This window comes from Castor canadensis, chromosome X (genome assembly GCF_047511655.1).
Source record: "Castor canadensis chromosome X, mCasCan1.hap1v2, whole genome shotgun sequence".
In the NCBI taxonomy this organism is placed as follows: Eukaryota; Metazoa; Chordata; class Mammalia; order Rodentia; family Castoridae; genus Castor; species Castor canadensis.
Genome location: NC_133405.1, coordinates 87,243,953 through 87,269,464, shown reverse-complemented (window position 1 = coordinate 87,269,464; position 25,512 = coordinate 87,243,953). Strand labels below are relative to the sequence as shown.

Genomic DNA, 25,512 nt, shown 5'->3' with positions numbered 1-25,512 from the left:
TGTGGATTTATGTCTGAGTCTTCTGTTTTGTTCCATTGGTCTTCGTATCTGCTTTTCTGTTAGTAGCATGCTGTTTGCATTAATATGGTTCCATAGTATAGTTTGAGGTTGGGTATTGTGATTCTTCCCTATTGCTCTTTTTGCCCAGGATTGCTTTGGCTATTTGATGCCTTTTGTGCTTCCATATGAACTTTAGGTTTGATTTTTCTATCTCAGTGAAGAATGTCATTGAAATTTTGATGGGGATTGCATTTAACATATAGATTGCTTTTGGTAGTACAGCCATTTTCACAATATTAATTTTGATGATCAATGAGCTTGGGAGATATTTTCATCTTCTGATGTCTTCAATTTCTTTCTTCAAAGATTTGTAGTTTTCATTATTGAGGTCTTTCACTATCTTTGTTAAATTTATTCCTAGGTATTTTATTTTTTGAGGCTATAGTAAAAGGAGTTCTTTTCCTAAGTTTTTTCTCAGTCTACTCATTGTTGATATATAGGAAAACTATTGCTTTTTGTATATTTATTTGTATCCTGCTACTTTGCTCAAGATGTTTATAATAGCTAAGAGTTTTTTGGTGGAGTTTTTAAGATCTTTTAAGTATAAAATCATATCATCTACAGATAGGGATAATTTGATTTCTTCCTTCCGTATTTGAATTCCTTTTATTTCTTCATCCTGTCTTTTTCCTCTGGCTAAAATTTCCAAAATTATGTTGAATAATAGTGGGGAGAGTGGACACTCTTGTCTCATTCCTGACTTTAGAGGAAATGGTTTCAGTTTTTTCCCCATTTAGTATGATGTTAACTGTACATTATTATGTTGAGGTACATTCCTTCTACTCACAGTTTCTTCAGTACTTTTGTCATGAAAGGGTGTTGAATTTTGTCAGACTTTTTCACTATATATTGAGATGATAATACAATTTTTGTCCTCACTTCTGTTTATATGCTGTGTTATTACATTTATTGATTTATGTATGTTAAACCATCCTTGTATCTCTGGAATGAAACCAACATGATCATGGTATATGATCTTTTGATGTGTTGTTGAATTTGGTTTGCCAGTATTCTATTGAGAATTTTGGCACCTATGTTCATTAAAGAGGTTGGTCTGTAATTTGTTTTTGTTGTTGTTATTGTTATGTCCTTCTGTTCAGTTTTGGGATGAGTGTGATTCTGGCTTCATAAAATGATTTTGGCAGTGTTCCTTCCTTTTCTATTTCATGGAAAAGTTTGAGGAGTGTTGGTATTAGTTCTTCTTTAATGATCTGGAAGAATTCAGCAGTGAATCCCTCAGGTCCGGGGCTTTTCTCTATTATGAGACTCTTTATTGCTGCTTCAATTTCACTACTTGCTATAAGCTTCTTGGTTCAATTTTGGTAAAGCAAATGCCTCAGAGATTTATCCATTTCTTCTATATTTCCAATATATTTGAATATAGGTTTTCAAAGTATTCCTTAATGATTCTCTGATTTTAATTGGCATTTGTTCTGATATCCCGTTTTTCATCTCTAATTTTATTAACTTGAGTCTTTTCCCTCCTGTTTCTAGTCTGGTTGCCTAAGCATTTTTCAATCTTATTTATCTTTTCAAAGATCCAACAAGGAAAAAGATTGGACTTAAAATTATTTTTTCCTTTTTTATTTAATAATAACTTTGTCTACCCCTCTTATATGAATAATTTTTTCTCCTTACTTTTTCAGTTCTCCACCCCCTTTTTTCTTTTTCACACTTTTCCTATTGCTTCTTTACTAACCACTCAACTAGTGTTTTATTCTACTTCCTTCTTACATTACCCTCAACTTTTCCATCCTTCTAAAGTCCCTGAAAACAGCACTCATCTCCACAACAGAACTATATCTGTACACACTAGGGTCTTGTTTACCTGCAACCCTCACACTTCATTCTCCTTCTCCCCCTTTCTCCACCTTCCTTCTTCCTCATCTCCTCTCTCATCCCCATTATTCTTACTACAAAAGTATTAAATTCTGTACAAATAAGACTTACTTTTCCAACCCTCTTCTGTTTATAGATGATACCACTAAAAGTTTTTATACCTCATCTGGTACAGTATTGAATTGGTCAATTTGTTTTTGCTAAATTATACTCTCAGGCCAGTGGTCAGAAATGATGCAACAATGTATTAAATAATTAGTCCTGCCAGAACATAGAAAATCATCCAAAGGAAAGATTTCAGGTGACTAAAACCCCCAACCAATTAATCAACTACAGAGGGGCAAATCTCAAAACAGAGGTATAAGACACATGAAAAGGCAGGGGTATTATGACTCCTCACAAGGAGAACAATCATACAACAAAGGTTCTGAATGATAGTGAAGGGGATGAAACCTTAATTTCTGAGCTCAAAAGAATGATGACAAGAATAATTAAGGAGTTGAAAGAAGACATGCAAAAACAAGTCAATGATCGGCAACAAGATGACGGAAGAATAGATGCTTTCTCCTTCAGGTATAAGAAACTAATGAAATCATAACAGAAAATTTCCCAAATCTGTGTAATGATACAGACGTCCATGTACCAGAGGCATTTTGAACTCCAAATGTGTATGATCAGAAAACAACAACCCCACAACACCTCATAATTAAAATGCCAAGTCCAGAGAACAAGGAAAGGATACTGAAAGCTGAAAGCTTCAAGAGAAAAACACCAACTTGCATACAAAGGTAAACACACAAGAATCACCTCAGCCCTCCCAGCACAAGCCCTAAAAGCCAGGAAAGCATGGAGCTCTGAGAGAGAATAACTGCCAGCCTAGAATACTTTATCCAACAAAGCTGTCCTTTCACCTTGTTGGAAAAATAAAGACCTTCCAAGACAAGGATAAGCTAAAGTAGTTCATGTCCACCAAGCCTGCATTATAAAGGATATTCAAAGGAATGATTCACATGGAAGATAATGAAAAACAATCACAAATTTTAGAGCCTAGGAAAGAATAAAACTCAAAAACAGAGTTGACAAACCTACAACAGCTGGGAAAGTAGCAAGCATGATCAACTCAGTAAGCCAGCAAAACCTGAATTTGAACAAAGCCAAAAGTAAAGAACAATCAACACAACACTTATCTGGAAAAAAAGCAATAGAAACACAGGAATCAGTAACTAACTTTCATTATAACCTTAAATGTAAACAGACTTAACTTTCCAATCAAAAGACACAGATTGTCTGATTGAATCAAAAATCTAGCTCCAGCAAACTGTTGTCTACAAGAAACACACCTCTCAACCAAAGACACATACAAACTAAAAATGAAAGGTAAAAAAAAAAGATATACCAGGCATGCAGAAACTGAAAGGAAGCAGGAGTAACTATTCTCATATCAGACAAAGCTGGAATCTAATGAAAATGAAAACACAACCTACCAGAACCTATGGGATACAGCAAAGACAATGCTAAAGGGAACATTTGTAGCTGTAAGTGCCTACATTAAAAACATAGAGAGATCTCAAATAAATGACCTAATGCTGCATCTCAAGCTGCTAGGAAAACAAAAACAAGCTAAACTCAAAATTAGCAGGAGAGAAATAATAAAAATAAAGGCTGAAATCAATGAAATAGAGATTAAATTTGGTTTTAATATGCTTTATCTACATATAAGAATTCATTTCTCATTGCACAATATAATCTGGTCACAAAATTATTTAATGAAACTCAAGTATTTACCTATATTTTTATCATGAATAAATAAAATTATAAGCAAGTAGAAGGATGATGTTCTTATTTTCTATATTTGATATACATTCAGAACAATCAATGAAACTTTTAAAATTTTAAAATAATTATTCAATTTTTTATTTTTAAAAGACACATTAACACATAATATTTATGTATTGATGGGTTAGTATATGACAATTAGATACATGTATACAATGTGTAATGGTCAAATTAAATCAAAATAATCAGCATTCTATCTCCTCAAAATTTATCATTTATAGTGTTGTGAGCATTTGGACTTTTTCATTTATTTTGAAATGTACCATAAATTGCTATAAACTATGCTTACCTTACTGTGCTGTAGAATAGCAGCTAACTCCTGTTATCCAGCCTTTTAAATTCTACTCTCCACTCTATTCCTTCTAGTGCCTAGTGACTCTCTCATATGATATTATTTTTTGAGCTTCTCAAATAAGTGAAAACACCTAATATTTGTCTGTCTCTTTCTGGCTTATTTCATTTAACATGATGTCTTACAATTCTATCCACTGAATGACTGACTTTCATTCTTTTTATAGCTGAATAATAGTCCATCATGTATATATTCTACATTTTCTTTACCATCAATCCATTGATGGAAGCCTTGGTTGATTCCTCATTGTGACTATTGTGAACAGTGCTTCAATAAATAAGACATTGGTATATAAAAGATATTTTTAAAAAACTTCAAAAGCACAAACAACAAAAATTAACTTATAAATGGGATTTCATCAAACTATGAAGCTTCTGCAAAACAAAGAAACTCACCAACCTTAAGTGAAGAAATAACCTGCAGAATGGGAAAAAAATATTTGCAAACTATTCACCTGATAACAGATTAATATCCAGAATATATGAGAAACTCAACTCAATAGCAAAAATTAATGATAATCCACTTAAAGTGCTCTAATAATTTGCATAGACATTTCCCAAAAGAAGGCCTACAAATGATCAAAAGGTATGTGAAAAGTGCTCAATATCAGGGAAGTTATCAGGGAAATGCAAAATAACATCACAATGAGATACCATATCATCTACGTTAGAATAGCTATTTTCAAAAAAATAACAAATGTTGGCAAGAATGTGGAGAAAGGGAAACACTTATTTGCCATTTGTAGGATATTAAATTGTACAGCCACTATGGAAAATAGTATGGGGGTTCCTCAAAAATGAAAATAGAACTACTTAATGATAATGCAATGTCACAATTGGTATATATCCAAAGGAGATGATATTTTTAATTGGAAATTTTCCATGTAAATAGAAGTGTATTCATATTTTTAAAGTGTGTCATTGTTTCTAAGTTGGAGTTCAAGGGGTCAGATATATGATTACTATAGTAAATAAAACCAAGTACAAATAAATAAATTATATTGGCAGTCTACATTCATAATCTATCTTTACCCAAAAATCAGTATATAATTTATGATACAGATTTCTTCATTTAAATAATATCAACTTGTATTTCATTGGTAACATAGGGGCACTATAATAAAAATATCTGTTACAATTTCAAAACAGTCTTTGTTTGGAAACTGCTGCTAATAATTTAAAGACTTTTGAAGTCATTGGTGACTTCATAGCTAAAATAATAGGTGATAATTAAAAGTACAAAATAAAGAGCCAATTATATTTTGTGCAGTAGAAATTATAAGTATTCCATTTATAGCCATAAAACCACTGCAATAATAAGGAAGGTTGCTCTCACAAACAATAGGTCCAGCTAAAAACTGCATAAAGTTGTATATATCATACAGAAACACATGTCTCCAGACAAAATGCCTTATAGCTAATGTTTGCACTCTGAGGTGCACCTTAACTGGAGGGCCTGAAAAACAAATTGGAGGAGATATTAAAGTTTTAGCAAAATGTTACTTTTATCTTGTGCAGAATACTCTCTTTAATTTAGTAAATATTTTTAAGGCACAGATGCTTTGTTACTGTAGCTGAAACAATTCTTAATTATAAAATATCTGAAATTCTTGTAATTTTCCGTACTCTTTGGAAGTTGTTTATAAACTTACTTTTTGTTTGAAGAGTGATTTTTTTTCTTTCTCTTTCCATCTTCTTGCAAAACAAAGTGTGATTCTGCTAATGAATTGAGCAGACATCAAATATTTTATATGCCTTTTGAGCTGTGTGACAATGTTTGGACATTTTATCATTTGTTTTAGTATGTAATTGATAAAATGGAGATGCATATTAATGTTAGTCCAACCATACCATGTGGGAATTTGTGATTATAGTGTGGAGAAATAATTTGTCAGCATTCACCATCTTGTAAAAACTTAGTGTGAGAACTCTAATATCTAAACAATTAAATGCATTTATTTCATTGAGATTGTTTTGCTTGAAACAACTTATTTTGTAGGAAACAAAATAAATTGCACTTCAATTAATGCCATTTGATGTAAAGTGTGTCTTCATTTTTCTTTACAAATGAGGGATTTAAATGAAGTCAGCATTTTAGAATTTAAATAATAAATAAAATTTGTAAGCATCATGAGCACTGCTTAATACTAAATACATTTTAGTATAAACTATTTTTTAAGCTGTAGATAATTTTGAACCAATTTATTGTTGTGTACTGAGGAGAAAGATTATAGTAGAAAAAGGTCTGGACTTCTAAAACTCAGTTCCATTAATTATTAATGGTTTAGTGCAACTTAACTTCTAAGCCTCACTACTTTCATTTGCAAATTAGTATTTATATACACTTACAGAATTTGAAATTAATTTGGTCTGTGAAGACTTAAGTATTCTTTCAGTAATCTGAAATACTTTATTTTCATAATTCTGGTTAATCTTAAAGGGACAGAGTGACATCTCAAACTTGTGATGCTCCCACTTCAGCCTTCAAAGTGCTAGGATTATGGAAATACACCACCATGTCTGACTTTTTGTCCAAATTTTCAAATAGAATTTATATATGTAAACAATTCAAAATTTGAGTAAAAAGTGATAGTGCACCTTTTTTGCTTCCATCTTTTCATGCTAGTTAAGCACTTAATATCTTCCATTTGTAAAATTTAACCATGGCAAAAGAAAGATCAATCCTCAGGAGGTTCTTGGTTCTTTAAATTTTATATCATTTGTAACTGGAGAAAGTTACTGAACATGAACAATTTTTCTGCTTTTAGAAAATATAGCCTAATCTGGATGAGAAGATGATTTTGTATAAGTGATTAGTAAATGATAATACTATTACTGCACAGCCTATAAAACTGTATTGCTTATTGGGACAGAAGAAATGCCATTGTGATTAATGAAAAACTTTTAAGTTTGAAAAGTTGAATTAATTTGCAGTTTTTTAATTATATATGTGCTAAAATCACTTTATAAATTTTATCTGTTTGGTATACAACATGATAGGATTTGCTTCTAAAATTTGTTTATTTGGAGTTAGATACCTTTGGTGGGATAATGTAAATAGTGACTAGCTGCCTAGGCTTCTCCAATAGGAACAACGATGTTGGTGACATAAGAAATGAAATTGCTGAATTATAAGAAGAAAATGTAATCTCCTTTTAGTAGAAGGAAAATCCTAGAAATAGGTGCTATTGATCATTTTGCAATGCACTACAAACTTCATTGTTGTTCCACTTAGTGCCCCCTTAGGACAGTACTCTCCTATTCCCATATTTTTTAGCATACAATAGTTGTACATGGGTATATATTGTGACATTTACATATATTCTTGCAATATCTTAATTAGATTCACAGCCAGTATCATTCTCTCTCATCCATCCCTCTTCTTAGAACAATTTCAACAAACCTTATTGTCTGTTTTCAACAGAAACACAAAATACATCCACCATATTTTCCCTCCTTCACCCTTTCTGTTTACCCTCCTCCCCTCCCACTGGGGCCACTCCCACATGGGCCGTGTTTTACCTTCTTGTCCTTGATTTTTCAAACATGTATTGATTATTCAGAGGCAGGTTCAGGTTGGTATTTCAGACATATACATATCATGCTTTAATGAGGTTAGCCCCCTCTATTACTTGGTCTTTCTCTATTATCCTGCTCCCTTGTTATTCAACAGTTTAGAGTGCATTATGGTTTTTTTTTTTAGAATGCATTATTTTAAACTAAATTCCTACACAGATGTTTTGTGTTTCAACACTGTTCACTGTATGCCATTCTCTTTTCTTTTCCTGCCTCCCCATAGCCCTCTCAGACAGACCCACTAATACAGTCATATGTGCTCTCCCCTATATATGTATGTATGTATATATATATATATATATATATATATATATATATATAGTCACATATGTATTTATATGTACATTTATCTTACAGGTCTGGCTTCCACATATAAGGGAAAACAGGCAACCTTTGTCCTTCTGAGCCTGGATTACTTTGCTTAACATGATGATCTCCAATTCCACATATTTACCTGAAAAACAACATAATTTAATTCTTCTTTATGACTGAATATTCCATTCTGTATTTTCTTAATCCATTCATCAGTCATAGGGCATTTGGACAGTTTCCAAAGCTTGATTATTGTGAATAGTGCTGCAAAAAACCATGGATGTGCAAGTGGCTCTATGTATCCTTGTTTACATTCCTTTGGATATAGGCCCAGGAGTGGTATTGCTGGATCATATGGTAGATCTAGTTTTCGGGTTTTTTTAATGGTACTCGAGTTTGAGCTCAGGACCTCACACTTGCTAGGCAGACTCTCTACCACGTGAACCACTCCACAAGCTATTTTTAGTTTTTTGAGGAAGCTCCATAGTGCTTTTCATAGTGGTTGTACTAATTAACATTCTCACCAAGTATATAAGGGTTTCTTTTCCCTCTATATCTTCACCAGAGTTTGTTGTTTGTGTTATTGATGATAGCCATTCTGATTGGACTAATGTGAAATCTCAATGCCATTTTGATTTGCATTTCCTTTATGGCCAGGAATGTTGAGCATTTCTTTGTGTATTTATTGGTCATTTGTATTTCTTCATTTGAGCATTTATTCAATGGGTTGTTGATTCTTTGAAGAGTTAGTTTTTATTTTTCACTCCCTGTATATTCTGTTTTCTAATCCCTTGTCAGATGTATAAGTGGCAAAGATTTTACTTCCGTTCTATGGGCTGTGTCTAGTAAGTGTTTCCTTTTCTATGCAGAAGCTTTTTAGTTTGATGAAGTCCTATTTGTCAACCCTGGGATGAAATGTGCTTGATCATAGTGTGTAATCTTTTTAATATTTTATTGAGGATTTGGCATCTATGTTCATCAGGGATATTGGCCTATAACTTTCTCTTTTTTTTGATGCATGATTACCTGGTTTTGATTTTAGGGTAATACTGACTTCAGAGGATGTTTGATAATTTTCCTTCCTTTTTGAATTTTATGGAATAGTTTGAGGAGCATTTGGTGTTAGTTCTTCTTTAATGATCCAGTAGAATATAGCAGTGAATCCATCTGTGCCTGGTCTCTTTTTTGTTGAGAGATTCTTTATAACCATTTAAATCTCACTACTTGTTACAGATCTCATTAAGTTGTTAATGTCCTCTTTGTTCTATTTTGGTGGGTCATATTTGTTAAGAAACTTATCAATTTCTTCCTCATTTTCCAGTTTTGTGGAGTACAGGTTTTCAAAATATTCCTATATGATCTGAATTTCATTTGTGTTTGTTAGTTTTTTATCTCTTTTTCTTTGTTCTTTTGGTTAATTTGGCTAAAGATTTGTCAATTGTGTTTATTTTTTCAAAACAAACAACTTTTTATTTCATTGATTCATTGTATCATTCTTTTGGTCTCTAATTCATTGATTATTACCCTGACTTTTATTATTTCTTTCCTTCTACTTTTGGACTTGGCTTCTTCTTGTTTTGCTAGGAGTTTGAGATTCATCATCATATTATTTATTTGAGATCTCTCTAATATTCTGTTGTGGATGCTATGAACTTCCCTCTTAAGATGGGTTTGATGTGTCCCACAGGTTCTGGTGAGTTGTATCCTCATTCTCATTTGAGTTTAGGAATTTCATAATTTTATCCTGTTTTCTTCAATGACCCATTTATGGTTTGAAAGGATATTGTTCAATCTCCATGAATTTGAATAGTTTTTCTGACATTCTTTGCCATTGATTTCTAATTTTATTCAATTATGGTCTATTAGGATACAGGAGATTATCTCAATTTTTATTTCTTGGGATTTTCTTCATTTCCTAGGATGTGATCTATTTTGGGAAGAGCTTCATGAATTGCTAAGAAAAATATGTAATCTGCTGCTGTAGAATGAAATACTCTATAAATATCTGTTGAGTACATTTTGTCCATGGTATTGTTTAGTTCTAGGATATCTTTGTTAATTTTTTATCTAGACGTTCTGTCTATTGATGAAACTTGGGTGTTCAGATTTTCCACTATTATTATATGTGGACCTGTCTGTTCTTTTATGCTCAGAAGTATTTGTTTTATGAACTTGGGGGCACTGGAGTTCAGTGAATATATCTTTAAAAATATTTTGTCTTCTTGCTGGTTTCTTCCCTTTATTAGTTTGTAATGACCTTCTTTATCTCTTCTAACTGATATTTGCATAAAATCTGCTTTGTCTAATATGAGAATACTTTCTCCTGCTTGCTTTTGATTTCTACATGCCTGATATATCTTTTTCCAACCTTTCACTTTTAGCTTATGTGTATCTTTGGTTGTGAGATATGTTGCTTATATTCAACAGATTTTTGGATCTCACTTTTTGATCCAGTCAGACAATCTGTATCTTTTGAGTGAAGCATTAAGTCCCGTCACATTTAGTGTTATGATTGAGAGTTAGTTACTGATTCCTGTGTTTCTGTTGCTTTTTTATCAAGTTGAGTGTCGTGTTGATTGTTCTTTACTTTTGGCATTGTTCATATTCAGGTTTTACTGGTTTATTGAGTTGACTGTGCTTAACACTGTACTAGCCCTCATGGATTCATCAATTCTTCTTGTGAGTTTTCTTCTTTCCTGACCTCTGCTGTTTGTGATTGTTTTTCTTCCTCTTCTCTGTGAATTATTCCCTTGAGTATCTTTTGTAATGCAGATTTGGTAGATGCGAACCACTTTCCTTATCCTGGAAGACCCTTATTTCTCCAGAATGATTAAGGGATAGCTGTGGTGGATATAGTTTTATTGGTTGGCAGTTATTCTCTCTCAGAGCTCCATTCTTTCCTGGCTTTTAGGGTTTGTGATGAGTGTTAAGGAAATGCCAGTCACAAAAGAAAGCTCATGAAAGAATCTCACATTCAGCAAGCAAAGTTTAATGACAGGCTAAAGCTACCAGGCTGTCCATGAGAGAGGTGCAGCAGCTGACTCTGAGGCAAGTAGGCTTTTATGTATACTTTGTATGAGAGAACGAGGAAGTGGATGATGTGAAAATTTACTGAGGTCATTGGGGCTGAAAGTTCTCAATTGAGCAAGGGGTCTCTAGTGCGTATCTTCTGAGAACTGATGGCTGTTTCTTTGAGGTGTGTTTTCTGGGAGCAAAGGAGTGGTTTTATCATTAACCAGGGGGCACAATGGAGATCAGAATGGAGATCCAGCCGGGCCCAAAATGGAGGCACTTTTACCTGCATATTTCTATTGTTCCCCCCTTTTGGTTTATATGTAAAGTTTGGGAGGGGGAGGGGTGACAGTCTGTCTTCTGTATCTACTTCCTGCTGAATTGTGGCAGTGATCTTAGTGCTGCATAAGGGGGGTGATTTCCCATGAACATTTGATTGACAGTCTGGTGAAAACCCTAATTCGGTCCTGTAGGAACACTGTAATAGATTGGGCAGGCAGGGACCTATAAGGGCAAGCAGAAATATCATTATTAAGGGACCTATTAAAGGGAGCAGCCAAGGCCAGACACCCTCCAGGAGGCTCCAGGACAAGGTTTGATGTTGTTGTCGCCATTTTTCGATTGAAGTCGTGATCTCAGCTATCTTCCCTTGAAGCAGACTGGACTGGTTGGCATAGTAGCAGCACTCTTTGCCCAGAAAAGGGCAAGTTCCACCTTTTTCAGTCATAAGCAGGTCAAGGGCCCTACGGTTCTACAGAACAACTGCAACCAGGGAGAAGTCCTGTTGTAGTGCCTCCAGGGTGTCTGCCACCCTATCAAAATCATTGTAGATTTCTCGGGAGAGCTTTTGGTACAAATGAACCACTGTCCCAATCCTGGCTGCCCACATTCCCAGGGCTGTAAAAATCCCCATGCCAATGAGGAGGGGAACTGCCACCGATCTCTTCTGCCGGTACTCAGGGAAGTAGTAGGGGGTGAGAGTGAGGTCCAGCTGAATTTCCATTTCTCTGTGTAGATAGATGGTTGGTGCTGGGATGAGGAACACAGAAAGGCAAGGGAAGGTGGTCTGTATACTAGTGTTTAAACATATGAGAAGAGTTTTTTCACACAGGAAAAAGAACCCAGCCATTGTTTTGACCAAGTCTATGACGGGGATAGTGGAGTTGCGTAGATTGGGTGAGGAGGAACTGGGGAAAGCTTTGGATGAGGGATTGAAGCAGCAAGTGGGTTGTGTGGAGATCAGTGATACATTGAAGTACATAGGTGTGGGGATACACTGAGTGGTTGTGCAGTGATTAGATTGATTCCAAGAGAGGGGGACAGTGGAGGCCATGAAAGAAGATGTGATTAAGGGGACACAGACCCAGCAAGAAGTCAGGTTGGGAAGGACAGGTTGGTTGATGATAGACAAGGCATCCTGTAAAATTGGAGCTAAATGGTAGATGATGGGAGTGGAGATGTTTTTTTACAGAATGCTGGACCTTTTGTATAGGAGAAAGTGTGGGGGTATTGGTGACAATTTTAACAATCGTAATGTGCCCATAGGGGTCTCGGCCTCTCCCATCTATCCTGATGCCTGCCAGCACTTTCCCATCCCAGAGTCTATTATTGGGATCAGAAATAGAGTGCTTAATGGGATTACATCCAGAGCTAGAACAGGAGCTGCCTGCAGAAGGTCGGAGAAGCTCCAAGCCCAAAGTGAGAGATGAGGTGTAGGAGTGGGGGCAGGAGCAGTATGGCCATGAAGAAGAATGAAATCTTGTCATTTGCAAGTAAATGGATGGAACTGGAGAACATCATCTTAAGCGAAGTTAGCCAGGCTCAGAAGACCAAAAATCATATGTTCTCCCTCATATGTGGACTTTAGACCTAAAGCAAATATAGTAATACTATTGGACATGGGTCACACACTAAGGGGATAACACATACATGAGGAATAGGGAAAGGTAGAAAACCCAAAACTTGAAAGTGTTTGGTGTGTTCACTGCAGAGAAGTTAATATAGTAACCTTAAAATGACAGAGGTCACTATGGGAAGGTGACTGGGAAGTAGTGAAGAGGTCTGGTAGAGATGAATCAGTTTGGGTTGTAATACACATGGGAATGAAAGCAATGCTAGGAATCTCTCTGTATAGCTATCCTTATGTCAAACTAGCAAAAACACTATGTCTTTCTAATTATTGCTTATGTCTTCTCTGCAACAAAATTGGAGAAGAGGGCAGAACAGGTTCCTCCTGGAAGCAAGGGGGGTGGGGAGTGGAGAGAGAAGGGGCAGGGGAGGGGACAGGGGGAGAAATGGCCCAAACAATTTATGCACATATGAATTTTAAAAAGGTCCTGCAATTTAAGGAAAATGAAAACACAACCTATCAAAACCTATGGGACACAGCAAAGGCAGTTGTGAGAAAAGTTTGTAGCCATTAATGCATATATTAAAAACACAGAAAGATCTCAAGTAAATGACCTAATGCTGCATCTCAAACTCCTAGATAAACAAGAACAAGCTAAACTTAAAATAAGCAAAAGGAGAGAAATAATAAAAATAAGGGCCAAAACCAATGAAATAGAGAAAAAAAATCAATGAAACAAAATTGCTGGATCTTTGAAAAAATAAACAAGATTGACAAACCCCTGGCAAATCTGACTAAAACAAGTATTAAAATCGGAAACAAACAGGCGGGGATAAAACAAACACCAAGGAAATCCAGAGAATCATTAGGGACTACTTTGAAAACCTATATTCAAATGAATTGGAAAATATAGAAGAAATGGAGAAATTTCTAGATACATATAACCACCCAAAATTAAGCCAAGAGGATATTAATCACCTAAACAGATCTATAACATACAATGAAATTGAAACAGCAATATAGAGTCTTCCAAAAAAGAAAAATCTAGGACCTGACAGATTCTCTGCTGAATTCTATCAGACCTTTAAAGAAGAACTAATACCAACACTAGGAATACAACAGCTAGGAATAGGAGGAATATACCTCAACATAATAAAGCCTATATGTGACAAACCTATAGCCAACATCATACTTAATGGGGAAAAACTGAAACCATTTTCCCTAAAGTCAGAAATGAGACAAGGGTGCCCACTCACTCTTCTCCTAGTCAACAAAATCTTGGAATTCCTAGCCAGAGCAGTAAGACAGGAAGAAAAAATAAAAGGAATACAAACAGGTAAGTAAGAAGTCAAACTATCCCTATTTGCACACAACATGATCTTATGCCTAAAACACCCCAAAACTCCTAGACTCCATAAACAGCTTCAGCAAAGTAGCAGGATACAAAATCAATTTACAAAAATCAGTAGCCTTACTATACACCAACAATGAACAAATTGAGAAAGAATACCGGAAAACAATTCCATTTATAATAGCTTCAAAAAAATCAAATACCTAGGAATAACTTAACAAAGGATGTGAATGACCTCTACAAGGAAAACTACAAACCATTCAAGAAAGTAACTGAAGATGACCACAGAAGATGGAAAGATCTCCCATGCTCATGGATTGTTAGAATCAACCTAGGAAAAATGGCTATTCTACCAAAAGCAATCTACATGTTCAAAGCAATTTCCATCAAAATCCCAATGACATTCATCACAGAGATTGAAATATCAACCCTAAAGTTCATTTGGAAGCACAAAAGACCACGAATATCCAAGGCAATACTGAACAAAAAGAACAATGCTGGAAATATCACGATACCTAACTTCAAACTATACTACAGAGCCATTGCAATAAAAACAGCATAGTATTGGCATAAAAATAGATATGAAGACCAGTGGAACAGAATAAAAGACCCAGATACGAATCCACACATTTACACCCACCTAATTTTTGACAAAGGCACCAAAACATATGATAGAGAAAAGACAGCCTCTTCAACAAATGTTTCTGGGAAAACTGGATACCTGCCTGTGGAAAACCGAAACTAGATCCATGTTTGTCCTCTGTACAAATATCCTCTCAAAGTGGATTAAGGACCTTAGTATAAGACCTGAAACCTTGAAGCTAGTACAGGAAAGAGCAGGGAATACTCTGGAAGCAATAGGCATAGTCAATGACTTCTTTAGTAGAATTCAACTGGCTCAGCATCTAAGAAAAAAGATTACCAAATGAGACTAAATGAAATTCAAAAGCTCTGCACAACAACAAAAATTATTTCTAAACTGAAAAGGCTACCCACAAAAAGGGAGAAAATCTTTGCCAGCTATACATCAAACAAAGGACTGATAACCAGAATATACAGGGAACTCAAAAAATTAAACTCTCCCAAAAATCAATGACTCAATGAAGAAATGGGCAAATGGACTGAACAGAGCCTTTTCAATGAAAGATGTCTGAATGGCTACAAAAATGAAAAAATGCTCACCATCCTTGGCCATAAAGGAAATGCAAATCAAAACAACATTAAGATTCCACCTCACTCCTGTTGGAATAGAACACAAACAACAAATGTTAGCAAGTTTGAAGGGAAAAAGAAACCCTCATACACTCCTGGTGGGAATGTAAGCTAGTACAACCACTATGGAGAACAGTATGGAGGCTCCCCAAAAATCAAAAAATACATCTGCCATATGAGCCAGCAATACCATTCCTAGGGATATACCCACAGGAATGTGAGTCAGGTTACATCAAAGACACCTACACACCCATGTTTACTTCAGCACTATTCACAATAACTAAGCTATGGAAACAGCCAAGATGCCCCACTAATGATGAATGGATTAAGAATATGTGCTATTTATATGCAGTGGAATTTTCTCAGCCACAAAGAAGAACGAAATTTTGGCACTCACAGGTAACTGGATGGAACTGGAGAACATCATCTTAAGTGATGCTAACCAGGCTCAGAAAGCCAAAAGTTACATGTTCTCCCTCATATGTGGAATATAGACCTAATACAAATGCAGCAATATTATGAAACACTGGTCACACTAAGGGGAGGTCCAGGTAGGGTTAAAGAAGGAAACTAAGAACTTGAATATGGTTGATTTACTTTCTCTACAAGGATGAATATAGAAATCTTAAACCAGCTGAAACCACCATAGGTAAGGGACTAAGGTAGAATGAAGAAAATTAGAGGAGATAAACCAATTAGGGTTATAATACATATATATGGAAATATCACAAGGAAATTCCCTGTGTAGCTGCCTTTATCTCAAGCAAAAAGTCATGTTTTTCTTTTTATCTTTTCTCTTTTTTCTTCTATAAAATCAGAGAACAGGAGGGCAGAACAGGTCCTACCCAGGGGCAGGGGTTGGTACCAGTGGGAAGGAACATGTGGCAGGGAAAAGGTGTATAAGGGTGAATATGGTGCATAATGTGTACATGTGTATGTAAATGCAAAATGATTCCTGTTGAAACTATTCTAATAATTGAGGGGGGGGATAAAAGAAAACAGTGGAGGGAGTGAATTGTGATATATTTAATACATTGTAAGAATCTTTGTAAATGCCACAATGTACCCCCACCCAGCACAACAATAAAGGAAAAAAATTTTTTTTTCTTTCTTTTCTCTTACTACTTCACCATGATAATGGTCCTTATTGCATAAGTATGGAAGGGAAATTATGAGATAACTCCATCTCTCCAACCAGAAATATTGGGAAAGTGGCTCCTGCAATCCAGTTAATTTGGGGAAATTTCTAGAGAGCAAAGAGGTGAAGAAGGGGTCCTCCCAATTATGTGTTGAGCCAATGTAGCCCCTTTATCTCTTATTTGTGGATGCACATAATAGTCATTTCTTAGTATCTGTGGGGGACTTGTTCCAAGGCCACTGGCAGATGTCAAAATCTGCATATACTCATGTCCCTTATACAAAATAGCATATTCAAATATAACCTATACACATCTTTGTAAATAGTATGTAAGTCGTTATTATACTGTATTGTTTAAGGAACAATTGTTTGTATACAAGGAAACAATGTGTGCATGTTCAGTACAGATAAAAGTTTACAAATATGTTTGATCCATGATCATTGAACCCACAAATATAGAAACTGCAGATATGGAGGGCTGACTGTATATCCAAAGAATGATAGAAAATCCTTTAAGAATTAAACTATAATGTCAACTAATGAATAAGTTCCAGAAAACCTCCTAAATGGCACATAAAAAGAACAGACCCATACAGCTTATCAAAAGCTTTGGAAACTTAAATGACATAATAACCACCACACAAAGTGAAACAGAACTTGTGGTCTGCATTTAACAAGGTCAATGCCCATTAAAACAAATGAAAAAAATCAATATTTTGCAGAGGATTACAGCAATACTTAATAACATTCCAGATGCCAAGTATACACACCAAAATTACTATGCATAAAAAGAACAAGCAAAATGTGAGCAGTTCTCAACAACACAATGAATGCCAAACCTTGAGGTGATCCCAATGATACAATTATAAGACCATGTTCTTAAAGCAGCTGTTATAACTATGTTCCATAATGCCAAGGTAAGTACTCTTAAGATGAGTTAAAAATAGCAGTCCTCAGCACAAAAATAGATATGTTTAAAAATTAAGAATCCTAGAACTGAAAAGTACATTTGAAAAAATTTAAATCACTGGATTAAGTTAATAGAATATAGTGGCATGACAGGCATGACGAAGTGTCAGTGATTTTGAAAATAGAACAACAGAAATTGTGCAACTAGAAGAAAGAGAAAAAAGATAGACAAAAATGAACTGAGCCTCAGGGGCCTGTCAGACACTATCAAAAGTTCTAATATTTCTATTAACTCTCTGCTGGAAAGAAAGAAAGAAATGCAGAGAAAAACAATATTTAAAGAAATACTGGCACAAATTTACTTGGAAAATTTTAAATACATAATCTTTTATATTCAAGAAACTCGGGAAAAGTACACAGAAAGCCATACCCACACACAACATAAACTGCTGGAAAACTAAAGATAAAGAAAACGTGAAAGCACCAGAGAAATGTGGCATCTTAGGTACAGGTGACAGTTTTTCAAATTGCTAACTGATTTCTCATAGGTAAAAAAGATGAAAAGACAGGAGAACAACATCGATAAAATACTGAAAGAAATGACCTTTTCATCCATAATTCTATATCCAGACGTTCTTCAGGAATGAGAGTGAAATAAAGACATTCTCAGATGAAGGAAAACAACATATTTGTTGCCAGAAGATCTGCTGTGAAAGAAATATTCAAATAAGTTCTGCAGGCTAAAGGAACATGATACTAGAAGAAAATTTGTAATTTGGGATTAAAAGAAGAACAAAAGAAATGGTAAGTTGGAGTAAATACTATACATATTTTTCTCCTCTTAAATTCTTTAATATATGTATAAATGTTGAAAACAAAATTTATACCTTGTCTGGGAAATTTTCCATGCATGTAAGTGTAATACATGTATCAACTTTAATACAAAATGAGGAGAGTAAAAGAACCAATATGATTGTAATTCTGTATTTTTATTTGAAGTTGTAAAATGTGAACACACTAAGTACAGTTCCATATAGCTCCATATCCGAGGGAGCTATATCTATTTAACCAACCAGGTTCAAAAATATTTTTTTAAAAAATGAATTGCATTAGTGAAAAATGGAGGGAATGTTTGGAGATGGAAACCTATTGGGGGGAGGAGAGGAAAAGAGAAGGTGTCAGGGAGCGCAATATAATAAAACTACTTCATATGCAGACCAAGCATGGTGGCTCATGCCTGTAATCCTAGATACTTGAGAGGTGGAGATCAGGAAGATTGTGAGTCAAGGCTATCCCAGGAAACAGTCTGAAAGATCCTATCTCAATTAAAAATCTGGGTGTGGCTGTGCATGCCTGTCACCTCTGCTATGCATGAAACATAAATAGGAGATTTATGGTCCAGGCTGGCCCAGACATAAATGCAAGACTCAATTCAAAAAATACCTACATAAATGGATGCAATTGGTGCACATCATGTTAAGTGAAGTAAGTCAGATTCACAAGTATGTAAATGAAAAACAGATACCTGTTGAAACTATTCCAGGAATGGGGGAAGGGGTCATAAAGAAGAATAGTGAAGGGGCTGAATTCAAGTATGATATATTTGATATATTGTAAGAACTTTTGTAAATGCCACAATGTGCCCCTACCCAGCATAACAATAAAAAAAAAGAAAAAGAAAATGCAGTAATATACACAATGGAGTATTATTCAGTCATAAAGGAGAATGAAATTATGTCCTTTGCAGGAAGTTGGATGAAACTGAAATCATCATGTTTTGTGAAATAAGCCAGACTGAGAAAGACCAATGTTGCTTGATCTCTGTCCTATGTAGAATCCAGGCCTTTAAAAATGAATGAATGAATGAGGATAAAACTGGGGATATGTTTGGGGTGGGAACCAGCAGGGGGAGGTATAATGCTAGGAGTATAATGCTAGGAAACCCAAAGGAGGGAGTGACTAACTCTGTATGTTAAGAAATGAAGACTCACAGATGAAGGGACTTTTGAACCAAGATTTGAAAATTTTGCTTAAGTTTTATAAATAGGGAATGTTAGGGACATGGATATTTCAGAAGAAGAAGATTCAAAGGCAAAAAACCTGATAAGACATGATTTTTTTTTATTGTGATAAGAACAGTTAACATGAGATATACCCTTTTAACAAATTTTTAAGAGGAACTGAGGAAAGTATAATGTGACAAAAAGGGTAGGGAATTAATATCAGTCACCCATTTTATAATCTTAGTACTTTCCTACACTAATAAAGCATACTTAAGTTTTGACCATGGGCATCTCTTGCTACTCATAGAATATTTTAGAGAAAGTTGAAGAGGGTAACAACAAATGACAGAATAGGAGGTCAAAGGCTCCATTCTCCTCCACAGAAAGACCAACAAGCAGCTAACTTCGGACAAAAACACCATGGTGAAAACCCCACAAAATGAAAATAAGCCCAAGTCACCTGAATGCTTCATTGGATGGACCTGGGAAAAATCCAAATTGAAGGGTAGAAAAAAATGGCCCTGCTTTTACTGTATCACCCATGCTGTTCCATAAAGTTAACAGTGTCACAAAGAGAAGATTCCTTGGAAATCATGGTTTCTACCATAAGAAAATTCAGTTCAGGAAGGAGAATATCCAGCTTCCCTAACATTTGCAAACACTTTCCAGGGAGCCAACTTAATTTTCACCTCATGGAGAATAATGAACATAGGTGGAAAATACATAGACCAGCTTAGGTCAAATAGAAACAAAGCAAGTAGGAGTTTCTCATAGAGACTAGTGGGTACATTTTGGTGGTATGTGAGTGTACCTTTCAGCAGTGGTGCTTGAAGTTCCAACCAATGACAATACCCCACCAAAACACCTGAGCTGGTTACACCCAGAAAAGGTGGGAAGAATTCTTAGATGGCCTGCTTCATATTTTATCCTGGTACCCTGCCCAGGTAGTGACCTAGAGGAAACCCCACACAGCAAATTTCTATTTAAAAAGCAGTAACCAAAATGAATAAATAAGTAATAAAAAATAAAAAGCAGTGACTATTTCTGCCAAATCCAGGAATAATCAATTCTCCTTGTGGCATCAAGGCCCACCCACAGATCCCACTGAAGGAGACAGAGAACTGCAGTGAGTTTCAACAAAAAGCAGACACTAGGCCTGTCCTGGGAGTGCATGCCTCTAATCCCAACACTTGGGACTCTGAGGCAGGAGCATCCCAAGCTGAGGGGGTGGGGAAGAGAAGGGAAGAAAAAAGGAAAGAGGGGAGGGGAAGGGAGGGAAGGGAAGGAAAGGGGAGGGGGAAAAAAAGCAGGCATGAATTCTGCCATATCCAGGCACCCTGGAAATTAAATTCAACTCCAGTTGCTGAACTCTAATACCAATACCTTCTGGTCAGAGAATACATTTGTTGTCTGGACCCAGCCAGACCACAGATGGTTGCAGTACCCAACCAGTTGCTGATCTTGACTGCAGAGCTCAGCCAGTTGGGCTTGCCAGATAGAATCTAGCCAACTCCCCAACTCAGTTTCATAAGCAAGGCAGCAGCCATATAGACAACCTGAAAGCAAGCTCTAACCAAGTTCTTTACAGCTAGATCATTCACAATCATATGCCAGGCTAAATAGTCGCTACCAAAAAGCACCTGGAAAAGATGGAAAATGTGGCTGCCTCTAGAAATGTGCAAACACCAACATAAGGAAATAAGGATGCACAAAATCATGATACCTCCCTCCCCAAAAAAAAAACTAACAAACTCAACTGTGGACCGTGAAAAAGGAAAGATCTATGGATAACAAGACATTCAGAATAATCCTCTCAAAGAAACTCAGTGAATATACAGATATTCTTATATACAGAATATACAAGAATACACAGATACAAAATTAAACAAAATCTGGAAAAAAATACATGAACTAAATGAAAGATTTGACAAATAAATGAAAATAAAATGAAAGCCAAATAGAAATTATAGAGATGCAGAACACAATAACTGAACTGATAAATGCAATAGAAAACTTCCAAATCAGAGTCAATCAAGCTAAAAGAAGAAATCAGCGAGCTCAAAGATATGACATTTGAATTTACCCAATAAGAAGGAAAAATAAAAATGAATGAAGAAACCTTTCAGGAATTATTGAATGTCACCAAGAGACCTGACCTATGCATTAAAGGAATTAAAGTAGAAGGGAGGTTGGAGGAGAGAAAATATATTCAAAGTCATAGTCATTAAGCTTTCTTAATTTGGATAGATTCCAGCATCCAGATACGGGAATCAGAGAGGTCTCCAATCAAATTCAACCCAAAGAGAAGTTTACCAATAAATAATAACCAAACTAGCAATGTTTGTGATTATCAGCAAATCTGCCTCCAGCAGATTTCTAAAAAGAAACCTTGAATGTCAGAAGAGAGTGGAGCAATATGCTCAAAGCCCCAAGGGGGAAACCTGCCAACGAAGAATACCCAGCAAATCTGTCTTTCTGAAATGAAGAATTTTTTTTTAAATCGCAGACAAACAAAAGCTAGGAGAGTTCATTAGGTCTGCCTTGTGGAGATTGCTTAAGGGACTTTTTAAAGAAGAACCAGAGACCACTAATTTATAACAACAACAAAAAAACTTACGAAAGCACAGAACTCAATGACACAGTACAGAGCCAGAATTCTCTAGGATTATGTAATGTTGTTATATAAAGCAATTTTGTCCAAGTATAAGAATTAAAAGACCAAAATAGTTACAACTATAGCTGAAGTATATCATTACATAATGATGCAAATTCTAATATCAAGCACGTGAAACATATGGGGAAATAAAAGTATAGAATTGTATGTAATCAAAGTTATCAACAGCTTGAAATACACTGTTCTAATTTGTTCTAGATAACCTTGATAGTAACCAAAATGCAAAAATCTATAAGGATATGCTAAAAAAAAATAACTAGAAAACATTCAAAATATGCAATGACTGGAAACTATTAAAGCACAAAGGAAGGCAGCAAAAGAGGAAGAAAGAAACAAAGCATCTATAAAACAATTAACAAAATACTAGTAGTAAGTTCTTATTTAACAATTATTTCCTTGAATGTAAATTGATTAAAATACAGAGTGAATAATTAGGTAAGAAAACAAGACCCCAATGACTTGTTTCCTCCATGAGAGTCGCTTCACTTTTAAGGACATAGACTGAAAGTGAGTGATGGAAAAAATATTTAGTGAATAAAAGATGGGGTAGTGATAATTATATCAGACAAAATAGATTCAAAAAGTATAAAACGAGACAAAGAAATACATTCTGTAATGATAAATGTATCAACTCATCAAAAGAATATAACAATTATAAATACATATGCACCTAAAAGTGAAATACCTACATATATAAAGCAAACATAGAAAGGTATAAAGAGAAAGATAAATTACTACATAGTAGTAGTAGTAGTAGTAGTAGTAATAGTAGTAGCAGTAGTAGTAGTAATAGTAAACTTTTTGTGGTATTGGAGTTTGCACTCAGACTTCACACTTGCAAAATGGGTGCTCCACCACTTGAACCAAACCTCCATTTCATTTTGCTCTGATTATATTGGAGATAGAGTCTCACAAACTATTTGTTTTGGGTGGGGTTTTTTTTGTAGAGTTTATCTATTACAAATTTTTATTAGGATCTATTCATTATATGGGGGATTTGTAGTGACAAATCTGATTAGACTTATATTGTACATTATTTACATTGCCCCCATTGTCTCTCCCCCTCAAACCCTTCCCCACCCCACTTAAAGCAGTTTGATTTTGCTAACAATATTTAAGTTGATGGTCCAAGGAGTGTCTCAATGTATGCCCACTGTGGGTGTGCTTTACTTTGTTCTTTCAATCCCTTCAAATACTCTCCTTACCCTTTACCTCTCACCCCCTGTTCTTTCAACAGTTTTCAATACACATCCTTATATCCTCTACCTTTACATCTTTTGGTATGCTATATAAGTGGTGTTCTATCATTCTCTTTTCCTTTCCCTCATTCCTCAAGTTCCATAGAGTAGTTCCACTGTTACAAACATATTCTACATCTGAGTTTCCTTATCTTTGGATCTATCTTCCACATATGAGAGAAAACACGTGTCCTTTGTTTTTCTGATCCTGGCTAACTTCACTTAGCATGATGTCTTCCAATTGCATCCATTTACCTCCAAACCCCATGTCATTACTCCTTGTGGCTGAGTAATACTCCCTTGTGTATATGTACCACAATTTCATGATCCATTCAACAGTTGTAGGGAATCTAGGTTGTTTCCAGAGCTTGGCTATTGTGAATAGTGCTGCAATGAACTTCAGTGTACAGGTGTCTCTACTGTTCCCAGGAGTGGTATCACTGGATCATATGGCATTTCTATCTCTAGTTTTTTGATGAATTTCCATACTGCTTTCCATAGTGATTGTACTAACCTGAATTCTGACCAGAAGTGTATAAAGGGTTCCTGTTTTGCCACATCCATGCCAGCATTTGTTACTGTTATTACCCTTGATTATGGCATTCTAACTCAAATGAGATGAAATCTAAGTGTTGTTTTGATTTGCATCTTTTTTATAACCAGGGAAGTTGAACACTTCTTCATGTATTTACTGGCCATTTGTATCTCTTCCTTTGAGAATTCCCTGTTTAATTCATGTGCGCATTTTCATTGGAGTGTTGATTCTTTGGAGGCTGAGTTTTCTGAATTCCCTGTAGATTCTGAATATTAGTCCCTTATTGGATGAGTAGCTGCCAAAGATTTTCTTCCATTCTGTGGGCTGTCTCTTGAGTCTGCTGACTGTTTCCTTTGCTGTGCAGCTCTTTAATTGGATGCAGTCCAATTTGTTCATTGTTTCTTTTAGATGCCGAGCCTTTTGAAGTCTGTTTATGTATGAGTCATTCCCTATACCCTAACTGTCCCAGTGTACTTCCTACTGCTTCCTGGAGTCATTTCAATGTTTCAGGACTTATATTAAGTTCTTTGATGCACTTTGAGTTGATTTTGGTACAGGGTGAAAGACAGGGATCTAGTTTCAGTCTTCTACCAGTTTTCCCAGCAGCATTTGTTAAAAGAGATTGTCTCTTCTTCATCGTGTGTTTTGGCTCCTTTGTTGAAGATCATTTGACTATAGATGCATGGATTTATGTCTGGATCTTCTATTCTGATCCATTGATCTTCCTGTCTCTTTTGGTGCCACTACCATGCTGTTTTTATTGTTATGGCACTGTACTGTAGTTTGAAGTATTGTGATGCCTCCAGCATTGGACCTTTTGCTTAGAATTGCTTTGGCTATTCGAGTCTTTTGTGTTTCCATATGTATTTCACGATTGCCTTTTCTATTTCTGTCCAGAATGTCATTGGAATTTTATAGAGATTACATTGAATATGTAGATTGCTTTTTGTAGTATGGCCATTTTCACAATGTTGATTCTACCGATCCACGAGCATGGAAGGTCTTTTGATCTTCTGATGTCTTCTTTGATTTCTCTCTTCAGTGGTTTATAAGTTTTCATTAAAAAGGTCTTTGGTTTCTTTTGTTAAATTTATTCCCAGATACTTTATTCTTTTTGAGGTTATTGTAAATGGCATTGTTTCCCTGATTCCTTTCTCAGTCTGTTCATTATTGGTATATAGAAAAGCTACTGCTTTCTGTATGTTAAGTTTCTATCCTGCTACTTTGCTGAAAGAGTTTATCATTTCTAATAGTTTTTGGTGGAGTTTTTAGGGTTTCCTAGGTATAGGATCATGTCATCTGCAAATAGGGGTAGTTTGCCTTCTCCCTTCCCTATTTGAATCCCTTTTATTTCTTGCTCTTGTCTTATTGCACTGGCTCAGAATTCCAAAACTATATTGAATAGGAGTGGTGAAAGCAGACAGCCCGGTCTCATTCCTAACTTTAAGGGGAACGGTTTCAGCTGTTCTCCATTTAGTATGAAGTTGGCTCTAGGTTTGTCATATATAGCCTTTATTATGTTGAGGAACATTCCATTATTTCTAATTCCTTCAGGGCTTTTATTGTGAAAGGGTGTTTGATTTTGTCACAGGCTTTTTCTGCATCTATTGAGAGGAT

At 35.4% G+C, this 25,512-nt stretch overlaps 1 protein-coding gene across 19 annotated transcripts in view; it reads left to right on the top strand.

The window, feature by feature from the left end:
• Positions 1–25,512, top strand: part of Zc3h12b (zinc finger CCCH-type containing 12B) — a 305,889-nt gene that overhangs the window by 192,114 nt on the left and 88,263 nt on the right. For 11 of the 19 annotated variants that reach the window (XM_074063651.1, XM_074063642.1, XM_074063654.1 and 8 more), the window contains one exon: positions 18,076–18,249. The exons of 6 other annotated variants lie outside the window; for them this stretch is intronic. The gene's annotated coding sequence lies outside the window, so the exon portion shown is untranslated. Of the gene's footprint in view, positions 1–17,993; positions 18,250–25,512 lie in introns of all 19 variants that reach the window. 2 more of the 19 variants (XM_074063645.1, XM_074063639.1) reach the window with 1 other exon arrangement.